Here is a 20,405-nt window from a genome sequence, read left to right as displayed (position 1 = left end):
AATAATAATAATAATAATAATAATACAATAGCCACCACAGACACATTTCATGAACAGTGGGGGGGGGGTTATATTTGATTTAGTTTGCATTTAAAGGCCAGCTTAACTTAATTCACATTTCCTTTGTGAACTGAAACAGAGTCATCTTTCTCACAAAAGAGAAGGCTATCAATGACTACTAGCCATGATGACCACACTCTGGCTCCACAGCTGGAGGCACTAATGCTGGAAACCATGGGAGAGGAGAGGGCTCTTGTGCACATGTTCTGCTCCCTGGTTTCCCACAGGCATCTGGTTCTCCGCTTTGAGGACAGGAAGCTGGACTAGATGGGCCACTGGGCTGATCCAGCATGCTTATCTTGGGTTCAAAAATCACACTTCTCCAAATTATGCAGCCAAGCTGCATACACTACGACATGGAAAGAAATGCATATATTAATAAAAACAGCATGCTGAAAGGCTTTGTATTAGGAGAAGCTGCTTTGCAAAATGTGTACATTAGGTAAAATTACATACTGTAAGAGAATTTCACACAAAAATTCTGAGGATTTTTCAACAACAAAAAAGAATCAGAAGCTGATGCAGAAATGTGAAGCACCAAACACAAGATGGGAAAAATGAGGAATTGGGGGAAACTGAAATAGATTTGTCCATCCCTAATGGTGGTGTTACTTTATTGCTCAGCTATCCCATAAGGAGCATGACTGGAGGTCCCACCCCCCACCACACGGCTCACTCTTGGGCTATATCATTGTGTGCTGGCCTATAGCCTGGATGGTATCATTACATTTCTTGACAGGCCGACCAGCTTGAAAATATGATGTAAGCTCTGTTATTTGTTACTGTTGCCTCAACAAATAAATAAATGTGCTTATGTATTCATTTAAAATGATTTAAAGCTTGAAAAATGGAGGACTGTCCTTCTCTTTTTTTAAAAAAAGGAAGAATAATATTTTGCCTTCTAAACGACACATTTTTATTTTGCCTTTGCCACCATCCACCGACTGCCGAATACATTTCATGGTGCTCGCCTTCATCTGGGAGTTTAATTGCTTGAGATTGTTACTCGTAGGCTGTTAATTTATTAAAACCAGATCCCTTGTATTACTTCGGAGCCCAGAAGAATCATTGCATTCCATTAAGGGCAGCCGCGCGTGCCGGCTTTGCTTTGTCTCCGGCCACCTCTGTAATTGCACCCCTCTGCTAAGCTGGAAAAAGCTCCCCAGATGCCAGGCCAGGCAACTGGCTTCTCATCAGGGCGGATTATGCTGAGAAACGTACGGACTTGTCGCAGGAGGAGAGGAGGGAGCTGGGAAGGCAGCATGCAGCAGGGTTTTGTTTCAGGAAAAAGAGAGGTGGAAGTTGCCAAGTCTCATCTGCACAGAAGGAAGGATGGAAGAGAAGTTCCATTCAGCTCGCATTTATAGGTGAGCTTCACCTAATTCACTGTTTCCAAAACAATATGCAAACTGAGATGGGGCCATCCTTTGACATCGTCAGGGAAGTTTTTAATGTGTGACATTTTAATGTATTTTTTCATCTTTGTTGGAGGCCACCCAAAGTGGATGGGGAAACCCAGCCAGATGGGTGGGGTACAAATAATAAATTAGTAGTAGTAGTATCTGCGCTTGCCTGAATTTTGCAACGCACTTCGCCAGCCAAGTCGTGTGTACAGAAAATGCATATTGCAGGGTAAAGTGAAAATAACATACAGAAATTCATTGTGTTTGCAAAAACTGCTTTGCCAAAATGTGTGTATCAGCCAAAACTGCATTTCAAATGTTGGATCGGAAATAATGGGGGGGGGGGCCTCTACCCTGAAGTCCCCGGAACAAGGATAGAATTAAAATGCAATCACAGAATCAGAGAGTTGGGTGGAACCTTGGAAGTCATCTGGTCCAAAAATTAAATATAGCACCTCTCATCAAGCTCTCCTGTTGCTTCTCTCACTTTGCACCTCTTCCTCTAATAGATGCTTTCAACTCCTTCTGTGCTTTTTTATGGAAACCTTCTCTGAGTGCTTGTTAATTTGTGACCTTTATCCAAATTAATTACAGTGAAGTAGTTCTCACAATCGCTAGCATGGATTAGAAGAGCTTCCAAGTGCTCCTTGGAAGAATGGAAAGCCTTTGTGCCATTCTTTAACCACTCCGATTGTGTGAACAGAAGGTGTTGATAGATAAGTAAGGCACTTGGTGAAACCTTGGGAATGTCTCCTTAATTTTTCTTTGCCACATTTAAAATGAGGTTCACACGAAGGATGGCTGCAAAAAACTTCTTAGTGTGCGTTGGCAGAAAGGTGGCATAAGCAGGTAGCAAGGAAAGAAATGTTGCCTGCTGAAAATACAGGATTTATACAGACTTGGGGCTAGGTCTCTCATCTCTTCATTAACCAACCCCTAATGAATTGCCTCTATTGAAAACAATGGTGCTTTGAGTGGGTATCAGGTGTTACGAAAGTTTTAGCTGTGTTGTTAGACATTCACAGATGCAATTAATGCTCTAGTTGACAAGTGATGAGTAGGCATGTGAGAACTGGCCCTACACCTCATGGCAAAGTGGCCATGTGGTTGCTTTAGCCAAAGGAGAGCTGTACTGACTTGGAGAATTATGAGAAGATAAATGATGCAAAGGTGCAGCTATATAGTATGATAAGTGTGGGGCTGCTGCAAAAAACGACTACAGTGGTACCTCGGGTTAAGTACTTAATTCATTCCGGAGGTCCGTTCTTAACCTGAAACTGTTCTTAACCTGAAGCACCACTTTAGCTAATGGGGCCTCCTGCTGCTGCTGCCACCACGCCGCCGGAGCACGATTTCTGTTCTCATCCTGAAGCAAAGTTCTTAACCTGAAGCACTATTTCTGGGTTGGCGGAGTCTGTAACCTGAAGCGTATGTAACCTGAGGTACCACTGTAGTCCCATGTCTGATCCCTTATTTCTTGATTTCATTTATTTCATGACTGTATAACCTCAAGTACAACTTGCCATGTGCTCTGGCATCCTCACACTATGTGTTTCCAATCACCTTGACCTCTCCTGAACATCAATAGCAGTGTCAGCTGCTACAGTTGATAAAGGAAGCTCATCAACTGTATCAAGCCAAGGGTAGCCTTACTGCATATAATGGAGGAAGAAGAACTCAGTGGTAGAGGACATGCTCTGCATACAAAGGTTCCCATGTTCAATCCCTACCATTTCCAGGCAGGACTGGGAAAAACCAACACCATCGGAGAGACAATACTAAACCAGATGGACCAAAGGTCTGATGTGATATAAGAAAGGTTCTTGCATTTTGAAGATAGGGCTGCCATTTTAAAAATGTCTGTCCATCTAAAGACTGTTTACTAAGAAGGCGCTTTCCAAAGTTTTCCATGTGAGTGGTTGACCGCATGCCCTTGAAATTCAAGCCATTATTTCCCAGGCTACCCATTTTTGGCAGGTTTTGAGTGACTTTGGGTGCCGTCTCTGGACACATGGCAATATGATCACACAATGGCTTTGCCGTGTGCCAAACTCTGCATGGGACCCACTATGCTCACATTCACAGTGCGCCAATTTGGACACACCTGTTGGACTCTAGAGTTTCTTTGTCTCCTAGAGAATCTGGTAAGCAAGAACCGAGTTCCACAGCAGCCAACTTCTCTCCAGCAGAGACTGCTTCTTTATAATATGTGATTTATTTTAGCCACAGGTTGGCCAAACCTCATCAAAGCTCCCTTTAAAGCCGTAAAACCAAGTAAAGAAAGGCTACAATGTAAGGTTCCCAGAAACCCATTTCATTTAGATTAAACTAGGCAGTTATTGTGTTTTAATACCAGAATTGATTATTATAAGTATGTTTATTGAGCTTTAGTAGCCTAGATTTGTATCTATTTCATAGTTGTTAATCTGCGATAAATATGTTTTTAATAATCTTGCACTATTTATTGAGCATAAAGCTGTCTACTGAAATGGAGAGTGAGATCGCTAAAAGATACTTATTGTATGTTACTCTGCCACAAATTCATTGCTGCATCCCTTTTTGCAGAGATTTACTTTTAACTAGGGGTAAAAGGGATGTAGCTCTTGGGCAATAAATATATTTTTAATAAGCTATTGATATTTAACCTGTTATCACCAGCTTAACAAACGCATGGCATTAAACGGCTATCGGCAAACCGCTCTTCGTAATTTCTTCTTCGGGATTTGATGAAAGTGGCGCTGGGAAATGGAAAATCTAGAAATAGGAGCAGTGTGGGCCTTATAGGACAAGTTGTACCTACACAGCTCCACTGATGCGTCTATGTCTTGCTATGCCACATTCCAGCTATTCTTCTCCCATATGCCCACCTACAGATCCGCCAATACATCTATGCCTTAATAGGCTGCACTTCTGCTATTCTGGTCCACATGCCCACCTACAGCTCTAGCAAGGCATCTCGTTCCTGGCATAGAGCACATTCTTCTATTTCAGTAAACCTTGTGATTGCCAATGCAATTTACTTTGGACTAGAGCTGATGGGCAATCCATTAAGTTTATCTCATTTTCGCTGAAGGTAAGAAAATTGAAATAATAAACAAAACTAACAAAGCACCTTCAAACACAAATTCCAGTCGCACTAACAGGAGCAGTGCTTTTTTTCTGGGGGAACACAGGGGTACGCATGCCCCTAAACCAGGCACAGGCAAACTCGGCCCTCCAGATATTTTGGGACTACAACTCCCATCATTCCTAGCTAACAGGACCAGTGGTCAGGGATGATGGGAACTGTAGTCTCAAAACATCTGAAGGGCCGAGTTTGCCTATGCCTGCCCTAAACATTTTGTGAATCTAACGGGAGAAGAAACTAAAATATATATAAAAAATCTAGCACGGTAAATCATCAGTTCCGTTGCTACCCCCGATGGTGGCCTCATTTCCTGTCACAGTCTTTCCAAAGTCCAGACAGAAGCAAGCATTTAATGTGTGAAGTAGGAGTTGGAATCTAGCACAGTGACTGGTCAGTTTTGTTGTTACCACCTCCATTTCCTTTCCCAGTGTTTCCTGAGTCTCAGATGGAAGCGAGCATTTAATGTGTGAAGCAGTGTGGAATGTGGATGTGTGATAATATAAGGTAATGCATGTTCTTTGTACTTTTGTCCATTTACTGTATTTATTTTTCCTGATTTGAACTATAAAATGATGGCTTTCTTGAGTCAAAATAAGAGTACCCTTAAACATTTTTTTAGAAAAAAAGGCACTGAACAGGAGTGAGCCTCGCCCATGTTTAGGGCCCTTGAGGTGGAGTGAAGCAGCCGCCCTGAGCAGGAAGAATCTCATAGGGAACTTGTGAGACCTCACAGAGCTCTCACAACATCTGACAAGAGCTCCACAAGACATCATGAGATGTCGGTGGAATCTGCTGCTGTGACACTTTCCCATTTCACCTCAGGCGGTGAAACAGGATGGGCCACCCCTGCCCACATTGGCCTTTAAGGGGGGGGGGAGCCACTGTCTGTATTAGGGTGATACCTTGGTTAGGCCATCCAAAACGTCACAAAATACTTTGCAAACTCTCACGTTCTCTCTACTTGGCTGGAACCTCTGCATGCAAAGCACTAAATCCCAAAGGGACCTTCCTTTGAAAAGAGTTAAGCTCACACAGGCCAAGATTTCACTGGAGTCAGGGCATGCTTAACTCTGCTGGATTGTGGCCAATGTCTTTTAACTGTCTAAGTACCAGAAAGAGAGGGAGACACAGCTAAGGGCTTCTCTTGCCCCGCTGCTTTCCCCAGGGGGAAAACTGGTCTTTAGCACTCAATCGGAGCAAACAGCAATTTGGGTTTTCTCAGGATTTGGGTTTTGCACTATAAAAGCACATGTCTAACAAAAAAAAAACCCTGCTCTGACCCATGCTTTCTAGGGAAAGAGCAAGCAGAAGTGTGGACAAGGCCTTACCCTCTCTTTACTTCACTTAATGGAGTGAATGAAGAAAGATTAAAACCACCTCTTTTGTTCTTTTCTCATGGTCCCATCTTGTTTGTTACACATCCATTTATTAGCCTTTCAAATCCTTCCTTTTGAGCTCCGGTCTGATTCCGCCATATGCCACACAACGAGGCAGCGATCCAAACATGGCAACTTTTAATTGAGCCATATCATCAGCTCCGGATCAAATGTAAAATTAACGATCCTGAATCATAATAATCATAAACTCACACATAACCCCCGCGCGCCGGCAAATAACTATTTGCCATGAGTCTAGAGTGTTAAGCTGATTTGCAAGAAGTGCACACGCTACCCAGGAATTCTAATTAACCAAATTAACACTATCACTTGAAATCATGTCTCGGCGGCAGGACACTTCTGAACGGCCTCGGGCTGGCAGCAAAGGAGCCAGATAAATAACTGGTTCCATCGCCAGGGCTTCAGAGGATTCTGTTTCTCAATGGGAACAAAGATAGCCACACACTGGATATGTTCTATTGAACTGATCCAGCAGGGGAGACTTGTGCATTAAAGTATGTTTACACACTGGGTGCACATCTACATATTTACCGCAGTGTTCATTGGGACTCATTCAACTATTTGAATGCAGGTGATTTCTTTTGAAGAGGATGGGAATGCAGGTGACACGAGCTGGATCGGGGCCTGTGTGTAGACTGGGGCAGAGTGAGTGGGACACATTCCAAGGCAAACCAGTGTTTGTGAGAATGTGGCAAAAACTTGCCATGACAAGACAAAACACAAAGAGCAGGAAAAGACCACTGATCCATGGCTTTTGCCCGCAACTGGTTTCCATTATAACCAGCTGGTTCTCAGAAGCAATGACCAGTGCCAACAATCCACTGAAATGGAGTAACCAGCACCAAACTCCCACCACTCCCTTAAAGTCAGTACAGTGGTAGCTCGGGTTAAGTACTTAATTCATTCCAGAGGTCCGTTCTTAACCTGAAGCACCACTTTAGCTAATGGGGCCTCCCGCTGCCGCCGCACCACCGGAGCACGATTTCTGTTCTCATCCTGATGCAAAGTTCTTAACCTGAAGCACTATTTCTGAGTTAGCGGAGTTTGTAACCTGAAGCGTCTGTAACTCAAGGTACCACTGTAGTAAAAAAAAAGGGAAGAATCAGGAGAGAGTCAGCCTTTCTCTCCCCATATACTGTCAATCAGCCCCAAATGACCAAAGGAGGACTATCAAAAACACTGTGGAAACTTTTGTACAAGGTGATCTGAAATCCCACCATCTCCTTACACTCCTCTCCAGTGTAAATGTGGATAGGATTCTAATTCTGACCCAAGTGCTTCACTTTGTACTTCTCTCAGCTTCATCCTCCTTTCTGATGCCCAGTCAGTTTGTTGCCAAATATCCTTTTGTGACTCTTTCACCATCTCGTTCTGAATAATTTCATGCCATCAGCAAACCTTGCAATTTAACCCTGACCCAGACAGTTTTGGATAAATTAAAACCACTGGTCTAAATGCAAATCCTTGGAGGACCCCACTGTTTACTTCGCTCCACTGTGAAACAGTTGATTTATTTCACTTTATGCTTCCCTGATAAGATCATGCTTTGTTCTTGTAACCTCCCATCGTTTCTTATCTCCCCCCTCCAAAACCACCCTCATGTATAGGAATAGTCTTGTTTATATTCTGCCATCTTCTCAGATTCACCGTAACTGAGCATGAAAGAAACTGACATTTAAAAAAAAAAATCCAGTTCTCCAACTATTATGAAATTATCACTTTTTTTTTTACAATTGAAAAAATGTTTTCATACTTGTGCATCCATGTGGAAGTCCCCCCTCCCCAATCTAGTCTAACTGTGCACTTGCAAATGAAGGGTGCACTTCTAAGATGGTATCACTGGAAAGAGTAACGATCAGCATGTTCATGTGTTCTAGAGGGTGCAGAAATCCAAATGCAAAGATGCAGTAAGAAATACAACCAATATCAGACTGCATGAAAGATGCATTAATGCATTCACTGCAAATTTGGTCAAGTCTTGTTAGCAAAGCAGTAGAGATTGTGGTGAAATGACATCCTATTTATGTAAGGATCGTTGTCGGAAGAAACAGCAAAAAATATCTCAGCAGGAAGGAACTAGCAAATAGTTGATTGTGTTGAAATGCTCTAGACCAGCCTTCCCCAATTTGGTGATGTTCTAGACTTTAACTCCCAGTTGCCCCATCCAGCATGACCAAAGGCCATGGAGCTTAAGGTGAACCTTTCTGGAGGGCATCATGCTGGGAAAAGCTGCTCTAGGCCAATGCATGTCAGGTAGAAACTGTAATCTGTGTGTCTAGGAGATGCACAAATGCACAGATCTGGGCAAAAAATGAGTTGCTTCTGAAGACTTTCTGTCCAAAATACACTGGGCTACAGCATTCATCATAACTTCCTAGCACCTGTAGAGATCCTCGCCCTTTCTGTTTGTTGTAATCATTGCTATTGCCTTCCATTTTTATTTATTTTTTACTTCCCACGGTGATTGTCACCATGAGGAAAGGCCCATTAAATTCAGCATCCTTTCAACGGCACCCCAGAGGAAGCTTCCTTTCTTCACCCAGAAAGAAGGACCATTTCCCCCCAATCTTCTCTCTTTCCCACCGTTGCTCCCAGATTAATTGCAATCAGCTTTCTGAATTGTGCATTTACAAAGGCAGCCTAATAGCGAGCACCTGCGGGAGCCCCTAGTTAATGCCCAGTGGGGGAGCTGCTCGCTGCAGAACCCGTGTTAATGCCCGGCAGAGTCATTATAATGAAGGGTGTTGTGGCAAGATAGCACCAGCGGAATCCGTTCCTAATGAGAGACTTCAAAGCAGTAATGAGCTTGCAAAGCAATCCTTTTCATTTACTGAACTGGCCCCATATGCTCAGCGTTTAGACAGGGGTCACACATCAGGCAGAGAGAATGTGTGTGCATGTGGGTGGATATAATATATTTGTCATTCTCTAAAAAGCACAGATTAATAATTGCCCTCACTGAAACGAGACCTTTACCATGAAGTGAGCCGGGAAGAAGGGAGACATGCCAGCCAGGGTGCCTGTGGCTCCCACAGGTCAGATCCTGGACGCACTAAGAGCTGAAGTAAATGTTTCTAATTAACTCTTTTGATTCGCTAAAAAGCAACTTGGTGGTAACCAACTCTCTGGTCAGCAAATTCTAGGTGCGATTAGACTATGGCTGGCCAAATTGCTCCACCCTGAGAGCAAACATTTTGTGGCTGTCAGTTGCAGGGAGAATTCACACACATATGTGATTTCTAGCACCATCTTACCTGTCTGCATTCAGACAGGCCAACTCTCCAGCATCTGCCCTATGCCAGAAGCTAAATTTACCTCCCCTCTGGCTCCAGTGGGAGAGGAGGTGTGTGTGTTTGGAAAGAGATGCAGTGAATCACAGGGACTTGGAAACAGGTCATCTGATTTGCACAATTCACCCCTGCCTCAAACACCCTGTGGTGAGGAATGCTGACTTGTCAAAAAGAGAGGTGGGAAGCTGCAGATATCCTATTAATAATTTGCTTGCTAAGTTGGGTCACTATTGGCAAAACATTTTGCAAGCCTCGGTGTTAGTCAATCAATGCATTTTTTAAAAGCGTCCCATAGTTGCGGAATAAAAAATATTTGCATTAGTATCCAAACAGCTTCATTGCTCTTTATGGCTGAGATCCAAAGGCCACCTTTCAAGACATCCACACCCCTTGGTGCCCATACCACAATATTTCTCTTCTTTCTAGCTTTCTAGTCGTAGCTTGCCATATCGCATCCAATGCTTCTTCTGACATTCTCATAGATTTTGGTGGTGGCCTGTCTGTCAGCACCCCAGAAGTCTGCAAAGTCTCGTGCTGTTTTGCTTCTCTGTCCCTTTTGTTCTCCTTTATCTCTATATTTTTCAGGGTCCACTGACTTTTCTAGATGTTGCCTATGGATCACTGAATAGCTCTGGATTTTCAAAATTATTATCTTGTTAAAGCACAACAACAGAGGATTTTTTAAAAATTGAAAAGCTTTTTTATTTTTTAAAAAAACACACACACAATAACAACGACCCAAAGCTCTTCAGAACTCCATAGGCAGCATTCTAGACACCCTTGCATTATAAGGCCTATCAGAGAACACAAACAAGTCCCACAAAAGCTCTGAAGGTGTGTTTTGTTTTTTTATGCAGTGCAAGAGAATCCACCCTACTAAAAATGTTTAATTTAATTTATTGTTTTCTTTTAAGATATGGAAAAGCAAGGTACTCTTGCTTCTGCTCCTCTCTCCCCGTGGTGTGTGTTTTTAAAACTTGCATATTTTGTATCGGGGTGGTCTATAAATATTATTAAAATAAAGAATGGATTTTGGAGGAAACTGAATTCTTTTTACTTCGTGCACATAAAGTTCCCGGGCCTATTGGTTTGCAATTAGGCAAGCTTAATCCACTTGGGAGGTGGCGCTCCTGTGCCTGTAAATTTAATCCACTTCAACCAAAAGGGGAGAAATGTTAGAGCCATTGTTAGATTCCATTACTGTGCATGGGGAACACACATATTATGTGTACAGAGCAGGTCAGATCCTGAATTACAGATCAAAGCACAAAGTGACTCAGAAACAGACTGGAATTTTTAAAAGCACCTAGATGCAAGATGAGACTTGGGGCACGGGCTCCATGCACCTATTAAACAGTCCTGTCCTGGCTCCCACCCTCAAACACAGCACTCAGCTTAGATATCCCTAAAGACTTGATTCCACAAGTCAGTACATGGCTTAAACACAGATCAGGTCTACACAGTTTGTAAGTTCAAAAGCTCTGAGATGTATGCCTGGGCCCAAGCTACAGTGTTGTCTCGACACTTGAGACACGCCTCGGGCTCGTCTTCTGAAGAGCAGGCCAGGCACAGTCATTCACATGGTTCCCGCCACAAGCAATGGGACTGGCCAAGCAAGCAGAGACCCCTGTGAGTCGGCCACATCTGCTCATGCTGGTGCCAGGGGCTGGGTTGACTCAGCCAGCTCACTGATCAACTCAGGCTCAGGCAGTTTCCTCAGTCACCTGAGAAACCTTGTTGACAAGAGGGAGGGTGGGGGCTGGAAATGGTGGCGCTGCCTGCTCCTCTGGGACATCCTCACTAATAGGGCAGAGCTAGGCTGTCTCCCAATGCAATACTTGGCCCCTCAGTGATCTCATCCCAATCCTCCTCCCCCTCTGGCCAATTATGTCCCCACGAGACTTAATGCATGCTCAGAAGCAGAGAAGAGGCGAGCAAGGGAGCTTCATACATCTACCTGGCAAAGTTCCCTGTGGCCTGACCATAGCTGTCAACGTTTTCCTTTTTTTTTAAGGGAAATTCCCTTATTCCAAATAGGATTCCTCGCAAGAAAAGGGAAAAGTTGACAGCTATGGGCTTGACGGCCAGTCCCCAGTAGGCACTAAACTCAAATACCAGCCTTTTCCACCAGCACGGGGCTTTGCGTCAGGATTACCCCATCCTCACAAAGCACCATAGAGAGGGGCTTTAGGGGAGCCCAGAGAGGGCATTTAAGGCAACACTGACCTCTTCCTTTGAGGAATGGAATGTGCCGCTCGAGGAAATTAGCCACACAGAGGAGAGCAAATCGACTACTATGCACATGTCCTTCACAGCCACTAAGGGGAGCCAGACTATATTGGCAACATAGGAAGCTGCCATATACCAATTCAAACCATCTAGCTCAGTATTCTCAACACTGAAAGGCAGCAGCTCTTGAGGTTTTCAGGCAGGCAGTATTCTCATTCCTACCTGGAGATGCTGAGGATTGAACCTGGGACCTTATGCATTCAAAACAGATGCTCTACCTTACTCTCTCTGGATGATATCCAGACTCCTGTGTAAGGGCTGGTCTTGACTCTGAGAGGGAAGGGGAAGATTCTTCTGCAGAAAAAGGAGAGTTAAAAATCAAGGATGTTTGGTTTCCTGCTAAATGTTTTGCTGGACAGAGACCCTTGACTGACTAGCAGTCATCGTCTTCTTCCATTTGAGATCTAAGCCTCTCCCCCCCACCCAAAAGACTCTGTAACATGCTGTAACATACTACCAGTAAAGAGTATTTGTACCCAGCTGATGCTCTTCTCTTGAGCTGCAGCCTGAGTCAGCCAAAGGAACCCATCGAACAAGGTCCTCTCCAGGTAGTCCTTCCCCTCCTCGTACCCACATGGCTCAGTTAATGATCCCAAAGACTTTTGCATGCCATTAATAGAAAAGAGTCCAATCAAAGTTACCAGGATATCTGTGTGGGATGCCGTCAACAAAATGCAGTATCTGTCATAGGATCACAAATCATCAGCGACTGTAGCTGTACAGCCCTCCTAAAAAATTACTCTCACAAAATGAAGCAACTGAGCATGAAGTGAGCATAAACGCTTCCCTTTTCCCCCCCTTTATACTTTTCCGAGCTTTCCTTAAATTCTTGTGTTGCAGTTTCAGAAGGGCTACACAAAGAGCAGTCAATTTAAATAGCACAAGCAGAGCAGGGGGGCAATTTTCTTCCTGTTTTCTCTCGTACACGTACTGTCTTTTTTCAGCAACATCAGTAACAGATCACAGCGGGGCGTTGCACATAATCTGCATCCGTCTTAGGCAACGCATGGCACTAGGAAGATGTGTCAGTTTTAATGGTATGCAGCACGCAAGGATTTGATGAGGCCAGCCTCCTGTCCAACAATGCTGATTGCGCCTGCCGTTTGTTGCCACCAGCAGCGCAGCCTAGCTGCCCTCTGCACCACAGCCCCTGTGTCAAGATCACAGCCACGCTGCTGCCAGGTTGCATCATCGCATGCACATCTAGGTCTTTGGCATATACACTAGTCATACATGTTGTTCCTATACTTATTCTGGGAGGTACATGAAATCCTAGGCGGTGGTGGCTTGTGAGGGGGGAGGGAGGCAGCAACGTTCTCCCAGCCGCAGTGCTATGCTCATTGCGATGGGGCAACGGAACAGCAAGCTCAAAGTAACTCTGGGACAGTGTTACTGCCGTCAGAAATACCACACTGCCTCTCTGCCCCTCCCCAACACACCACACGAATCAAAGGGTTAGGGTTAGGGTTAGGGTTACATTTCTTCCAAAAGTATAGAATATTCCAGCCTTCTGTCTATATTCAGGGATGGCAGCCACAGCACTGAATGCATATGTGAACAGAGGCAACCTGGAAAGCAAACCATTAGCTTGGGTTTGGGGTGGGTTTTTGGAAGACACCTGTGCGTGAATTTGTTTCATGTGTGTAGATCAGTGCACGCTGACCAACGCAAAGTCTTCGCAGTAAGGCTCTATTCCGATGGCATGAGTGTCACAACGACCGCTAGATTCTTATCTGTTGCAGCCTTCATCCGCCTTCACAGCCATTGTAACATACCGCTTGTTATCTTCCGCCTGTCCTGCTGTTGAGGACATTTTTTATCATTCTTTGTCTAGCTCCTCCCCTTTGACCTTACTGCCTTGGGTGACCCTGCTGGGAGTACGAGACTCCTGACGGCTTCACTCACAAGGGTCATAGGAACGTGCAAGCTCACTCAAGACGACAAGGTGGTGATCCAGCGAGTGAGATCATCTACTCTATTCCAAACCTAAAAATGGAAAGTGGTGGTCAACAGAAGAGGTTTAAAGACTCTCTCAAGGCAAATCTTTAAAAATGTAGTATAAACACCGACAAGTGAGGAACACTGGCCTGAGAGCGCTCCAATTGGAGAACAGCCTTTACCAAAGGTGTCATGGACTTTGAAGACGCTTGAACTCAGGACGAAAGGTGGACACAAGCTAAGAGGAAGGCACATTTGGCAAACCCTCATCATGATCAACTCCCGTCTGGAAACCTATGAGCCCATTCTGGAAGGACATGTGTATCCAGAATTGGCCTCCACAGTCACTTACGGACACACTGTTAAGACCATGTTCATGGAAGACAATATTATTCAGCTACTAGTGATCACCAAAGAAGAAGAAGAAGAGCAACATTAGCACCAGAAACAAATGTTTCCATTTGGGGGAGGGAGTTAAAGAGCAGGCTCCTCTCTTTGCCGGTATTGCCCACCCTAGCTGCAAGGGCAAACATAAACCAGCACACACACACACCATTCCCAACATCAAAACTTTGCACAAACCTATCAACCCAACACTCACTAGTCTCCTTTATCTCTGTGTGTCTCTTCCCAGTTTTCTCTCTCCTAAATACAAAACCACAGCATGCACGTTCATGGAGCCAGTTGCCAGCAGGGTGCAATCCTCTCAGGCCAATGAGCAAAGCAGCAGCTGCTTCTCAGTGGCACCAACCCACTATGCACCACCAGCTTCTTCTTCCTGAGTGGACGTCCAAAACAGTGACAGCATCAGCATGGATTTTCAGCCCAGCTCAGCGTACCTTGGCCCAGTGCTCCAAGACCAGAGGACAACAAGAATATACAGCGGCCATCCTGCAGAGAACCTAAGAACCTTAAAAAGAAAAGGAAAAGATGCTACTCCTACTTTGGTTGGTGATTTAGACCCTCCTCTAATTCATACATCAAATACACAAAATAAAGTGGTTACAGAGCACCCCATATTAAATTTTGGGAAATGCTCAGGAACAAAAGACACGTTTGAACAAAAAAAATGCATGATGTCACAGAAACAAGGTGAAAAGAAATCCCAGCAAATTACAGGCTTGGAAAGTTAGCGCTCATGTAAAGTGGTTTTGAGAGTTTTTCCTCTTTAATGTCTAGAAACTTTTCATTTCCATACATCATATTGAAAAACAAAACCTCCCTAGATTTTGATGTGGCGGTCCATTGTTTTTTCACAAAGCCTTCATAGAATTGTAAAGCTGGAAGTGACCACAAGGGGCATCTAGTCCAACTCCTTGAAATGCAGGAATCCTTTGCCCAACATGGGAACTAAATACCTAAGGGATTGGAAAAGCAGTTTGTGGTTAAAATTTCCCAAGGAAAGACTTCCTGAAAAGATGAGAGTGCTGATCTTTTGCTAAGGCGTCAGAGTTCTCACTTTTATTCTTGCTATAGCTTTTGGATTAATAATAGTAGTTTTAAAAAGGTGAAACCTTGAAATGGGGAAAGAAGCTGTTTGCACCAAAGGGAAACAATGTATTATTTGCATGTTGATTTCCTCCAAAAAAGACAAAGCAGCGCAGTTATTAGAGCCGAGCAAATTATTTTGAACAAATTATTTAGTTGTCCATATTTTTCTGTTCATAAGTTATCTGCCACCTGTTTGCAATTTTCTCAAAGCTGTTGGGATCCTCTGTAAACCGCCAAAAAATGTCTGCAAAAAGAAAGGCTTTGATCTGTAGATTGTTATTCACATAGTTCCTTGTAAGTGTTTGAAATAGAATCACAAAGTAGGAAAGGGGCCCAGGGGTTGACTAATCCAATATTCTGCTTTCAGGCAAGAAAATTTTAAGAGCACTCCTGGCAGACATGCAAGAGACAACCAGCTTTTCCTTAAGGCCAGTTCTCATAAAGCCTGCCTAGTAGCAACCTGCCGGTCAGAGCGGTCCTTGTTAAAGCTAACAGTGCAGCAACACAATTGCTTGGAACCTTCAGCACTCAGGGTCTCTACTTCACACCTATTTCAGACACAGAGTGTCATGTGTGAATTGGCCACCTTTCTGCTTGCAATGCCATTGAGCTGAGCAAGTCAACACACTTCCAGGTTTACTTGAAAGGGTTGCCCTGCGTTACAAAATACTTACCTGTGTTCTTACAAAGTGATTTATTTTGACTTGGCAAGCTCAGCTCTTAGCCAAAGCATAACATTTGTTGTTTAACATTGTTTAAGAAACCTCAGCAAAGCCCTTACAAAATTGCTGAACAGAAGGGGTGGGGAATCTACAATCACAATCAGTTGTTTGGACTTCACTCCCAGTTGTTTGGAGTAGGCTGCATGTTACACTCCATTGAATGTCCATTGGGGTCTCTTCAGGCCTGCTGCTGAATACACAAGGCTTGGGGCATGGACATCCCTCACACCTTCTAATACACAGGCATCTAGCCTAGACAATTCTGTGGGTCTAAACAGAGTTTTAATGGTGTCTTCTTCCACCCTCACAGCATCGTTCAGCCTGGACACTGAGGTCCAGCGCCGAGGGCCTTCTGCCGATTCCCTCACTGAGAGAAATGAGGTTACAGAGAACCAGGCAGAGAGCCTTCTCGGTAGTGGCACCCGCCCTGTGGAACGCCCTCCCATCAGATGTCAAGGAAACAAACAGCTATCTGACTTTTAGAAGACATATGAAGGCAGCCCTGTTTAGGGAAGTTTTTAATGTTTGATGTTTTATCGTGTTTTTAATATTCTGTTGGGAGCCGTCCAGAGTGGCTGGGAAAACCCAGCCAGATGGGCAGGGTATAAATAATAAATGATTATTACAATGGTACCTCGGTTCTTGAACGTAATCCATTCTGTTTGACTTCCAAAACGTTCAGAAACTGAGGCGCAAAGGGCTAGCCACAAGTTCAATTGGAAAAACTGGAAAACACGCAGCGGAAGCCGTTTGACTTCTGAGGCGCATTTGAAAATGGAAGCAATTACAGAAAACTGAAACCTCAGCAAACCAAAACCTTGGCTTCCGGGATGCACAAAAACCAAGGTACCACTGTATAAGATAGTCTTTATCTTGCTAGAGAGATTGAAGCCCTTACCAGAAATTTAGGTTTGCAGAATTAATGTCGATTAAAGCGCACATGGAGTCCTCGCCAACCTGGTGCCTCGTGGATCTGAAAGAGGGAAGAAGAGACAGGAGGGGGTTACATGGAAGGCCTGTAGCCAAGAGTTAGCACATCTGATCTGATGCAGAAGGTCCCATGTTCAATCCCTGGCATCTCCCGGTGGGGCTGGAAAGGACTCTTGCCTGAAATTCTGGAGAGCCACTGCCAATCAATGTCGACTGCAATGGGCTTGACGGAGCAATGCTCTGACTTGGTACGAGGCAACTTGCTATCTGCCTGAAGCTTAATACTGATGATTAAGACGGTGCTACTGGAAAACAGTTCCATGCATTTAGCCACTGCTTTTGCAATTAACTTTCATGCTAGGTTCAAAGGCTGATAAGAAACAGCACAGTGGAAAACCCGCATTTCATCCCAGCTGCTTCCTCCACAGTGCGCACTAGTGTTTGGCAGAAAGAGAGAGACCGAGATAGTGTGAGTTATGCAGGTGTCATAATAAACCCAGGATGTCAAGGTATGTGTTGCATGAGTTCCTAAAGTGACATGTGTTCTTTAGCCCAGAGCCTGGCTCCAGGCTAAGAGCTAAATTTTGATATTCTCTGAGGCTAAAACTTCTTCAAACCCCATTCCGGGTTAATTAGGGAAGGGAAATTTTGGATGCATCTCACTGTGAAACAGGAGTAGCTCTGGGAATGCTATGAAAGTCAGGTTTTGAGAGACCAAAACAGATGGGGCTGCTGCGGGTATATTTAAGGAGCTCTTGCGGCTAACTTTAGCAAAGTGGAGAACTTTACGGGGGAAATGAAACGGTGTCTCTCAAAAGCAGAAAGACCCTCGAAGAAGCCGCGTTGACTCAGCCCCTCGCAAAACAGCTCCTGTCTCATATCTTCAAATTGTTTTATATTTAGAATTTTCCTACTCATCTTTAATTCTGTCTCTCTCTCTCCCCTTTTGTGCAAGCACGTCGGACGGGCTGTGCTGTCAAATTATAATTACATTAGAGGAAATTTAGAATTCGCTGCGTTAAAAAGGCCTTTGTGCTCGACAAGACAATGGGTATAGGGAATGATGGGATGCCGTCTCGTTTCAAGCGGTGCATATTTGCCACTCTTTCTTAGCATGCACCTGTGGATGTCATTGCATACACCTGTGTTCAAGTGATTGGGAGCCGGGAGCCTGGATGCAGACACACCTGCATTAGATCACTTCCCCAGGGTTGCGCACTCACCACAGGCCTGTTTGAATAACTCCACCAGTTTTAGCAGAATGCACACAAAGGACCATGACTTCATTTATGCAAATGACTTATTAAGAAAAAACACCCTGGCAAAATGCAAGTGCATTCATGGGGTTCTCCTGCCTTGGAGCTGAACAGAAAACACACGGTCGGTTTGGATAAGAGGGACTTTTGAAGAAGACTAGCTCCAATGAGGCGTCCACTTCTGTACACATATTGGACTCACAGCCTTGGATTCACATTGAAACACTAGAAGTTGACTTATTCCAGGTCAGACCATCTCACCCACCTGGACCAGAATTCCCTGCATTGACCTGCAGCCCTCCAGGTCTTAGGCATAGAGCATGGTTGGAGAAACTTTCTCTCCAAGTCACACTTTCCCTTGCAGGTGGGGTAACCTGTCGGGTGCTGCAGGTCAGTGGTAGGCAGGGCCAGAGCAAAAGTAGGTGGGGACATCCATCTCTCTTTCTCTTTCTGACACTCCATTCTGTTTCTCCCCCCTCTCTTCCTAGTGGGCTTTTGGGGAGCAGGGTGGACAGATTGCTCCTGCCAGAGGCCTGAAAGTATTTTTTTTGTAGGAGGCTTCGAAATCAATCCAAGGCCTACCGGTTACCCACAGGTACTTTTAACTGGAGAAACCAAAGATTGTGGTTTTTTGGAGGGGGGGGGTTGTCTACTGTGTTTTTCCACTGAGACAAACTACTTTGGTGCAGTGGGAAATGCCGTATTATAATTTAAAAATCACATTAGCTGCACCATACACTAAAATGTCTTGTGCTGAAATTGTACACTACCACAGAATTCAAAACGTCACCATGAGGTCATCTGGAACCACTAAGAGAATATGCCTATTGTGCCAAGATGCTTCCTAAATTAACAAGGCATGCCCAGGTGTTTCAGGTGATTTGCATCCTTTTTTGACAATTGCCTTTAATGATAATTGGTTAATAGTTTCCATATTTTGATTAGGAGAATATCAAAAGTAAGCTTTCAATGGACAGATGGCGTTGGGTCAGAGGGCACTTCCACCTCTATACGGGAAAGAAATTTGATTCAGTTTGCATTTAAAGGCAAGCCTACCTAATGCCCACTTTCAAAACTATACAGTGGTACCCCTGGTTGCGAACAGGATCCATTCCGGAGGCCCGTTCTCAACATGAAAAGAACGCACCCTGCAGCGGCATGTCTGCGCATGTGTGGGTTGCAATTTGCCGCTTCTGTGCATGTGCGTGACATCGTTTTGCGCTTCTGCGCATGCATGAGCGGCAAAACCCGGAAGTAACCCTTTCCTGGGTCACCATGGGATGCAACCTGAAAGAATGTAACATAGAATCATAGAATCATAGAATCATAGAGTTGGAAGAGACCACAACGGCCATCGAGTCCAACCCCCTGCCAAGCAGGAAACACCATCAGAGCACATGAAGCGGACATAACATTACATATGACTGTATGTGGACTTCAACACAGTCACCTCTGGAAATTCACTTTTCTCCTGAATTTTGCAATGCTTCTCCAGCCAAGTAATGTGTAGGGGGCAGGGAATGCATGTGCTTACGTAAAATACATAAAATGCATATAGAAGCAAAAATAACAGACAAATATGCATTATATTTAGGGAAATTGCTTTGCAAACAAATGTAAAAGGAGAAAATTGTACTAAAATGCTGGCACGACTTTAAAAGTTCACAAACTGATGTGGAAATGTGGAAAACTGAAATTAAGATTGGAAAAATGAGAGACTGAGAAAAGCTGACTGAAATTGGCTGATACATCCATCCCTGCTTCTGCCTTCCCTTGCCCGGTAAATGCATCAAGGAGATCCTACCTGAGGGCAAAGGAAACAGGTGCCCAAAAGGAACAAACCTCAGCACAGTCATGGGAGCCACATGGGCAGGTCTGCCGGTCTGCCTGCCCAGTAGCTGTCAGAATTCAGGGTCGGTCAGAGGTATGTGCCTATCTCTCCTGGCACCGGCTGAATTCTTTTGACCTCCCTCCGGCGACTCCCGGCAGTAAAAACACTCGAGGTCCGTTCCGGCGATTTTTCTCAGGCTGTGAGAAAAACACACCAACTGCTCTCCTCCTCCCTGCTCTCCAGCATATCCCCAGGGAGGGGAATCAGACTCAGACAGAAACGTATCTACATGTTTTTATTCCTGTCTTCAGCAGTCAAACAGTAAAAGATGTCCGCTCTCTTCAACAAACAGAGAGAAACTCCAAACTCCACCCATGTACATCCTGTACAGGTCATATGACACACACTGAGCTAACATCCGGTGCTCAGTACAGAATGGACTGCCCCTTTGTTTCCATGGCAACAGTCACATACTTCCTGTCTGGCTTTGCAGCCACAAGCAGCTGACTGAGCTGCTGGGGCCTTTGCTTGCTGCAGCATTGCTGCTTTAGAATAACAGTAGCTAATGCTGGAGAAGGGGAAACTATCCAGCTTTCAATATTATTTGCACCTGAAATAGTTTGGGGGCAGACATACTGCTTCATTTCCAATGGATGCATGTCCTGTAATGT

At 44.4% G+C, this 20,405-nt stretch overlaps 1 long non-coding RNA gene across 6 annotated transcripts in view; it reads right to left on the bottom strand.

Annotated features, from left to right (window-relative positions):
* LOC307209479 overlaps positions 1-20,077 on the bottom strand; it is a 48,344-nt gene extending 28,267 nt beyond the window's left edge. For 2 of the 6 annotated variants that reach the window (XR_013835588.1, XR_013835590.1), the window contains exons 1-2: positions 19,708-20,077; positions 16,616-16,690 (exon numbers count right to left, since the gene is read on the bottom strand). This is a non-coding gene — a long non-coding RNA (uncharacterized lncRNA). Of the gene's footprint in view, positions 1-11,784; positions 11,861-14,336; positions 14,415-16,615; positions 16,691-19,707 lie in introns of those variants that run through there. The other 4 variants (XR_013835589.1, XR_013835591.1, XR_013835592.1 and 1 more) reach the window with 3 other exon arrangements.
* Positions 20,078-20,405: the final 328 nt, after the last annotated feature.

The sequence above is a fragment of the Podarcis cretensis genome (assembly GCF_951804945.1).
Source record: "Podarcis cretensis genome assembly, chromosome: 2".
Taxonomy (NCBI): Eukaryota; Metazoa; Chordata; class Lepidosauria; order Squamata; family Lacertidae; genus Podarcis; species Podarcis cretensis.
The sequence above is the reverse complement of the archived record's forward strand: the minus strand, read 5'-3'. Positions and strand labels throughout refer to the sequence as shown.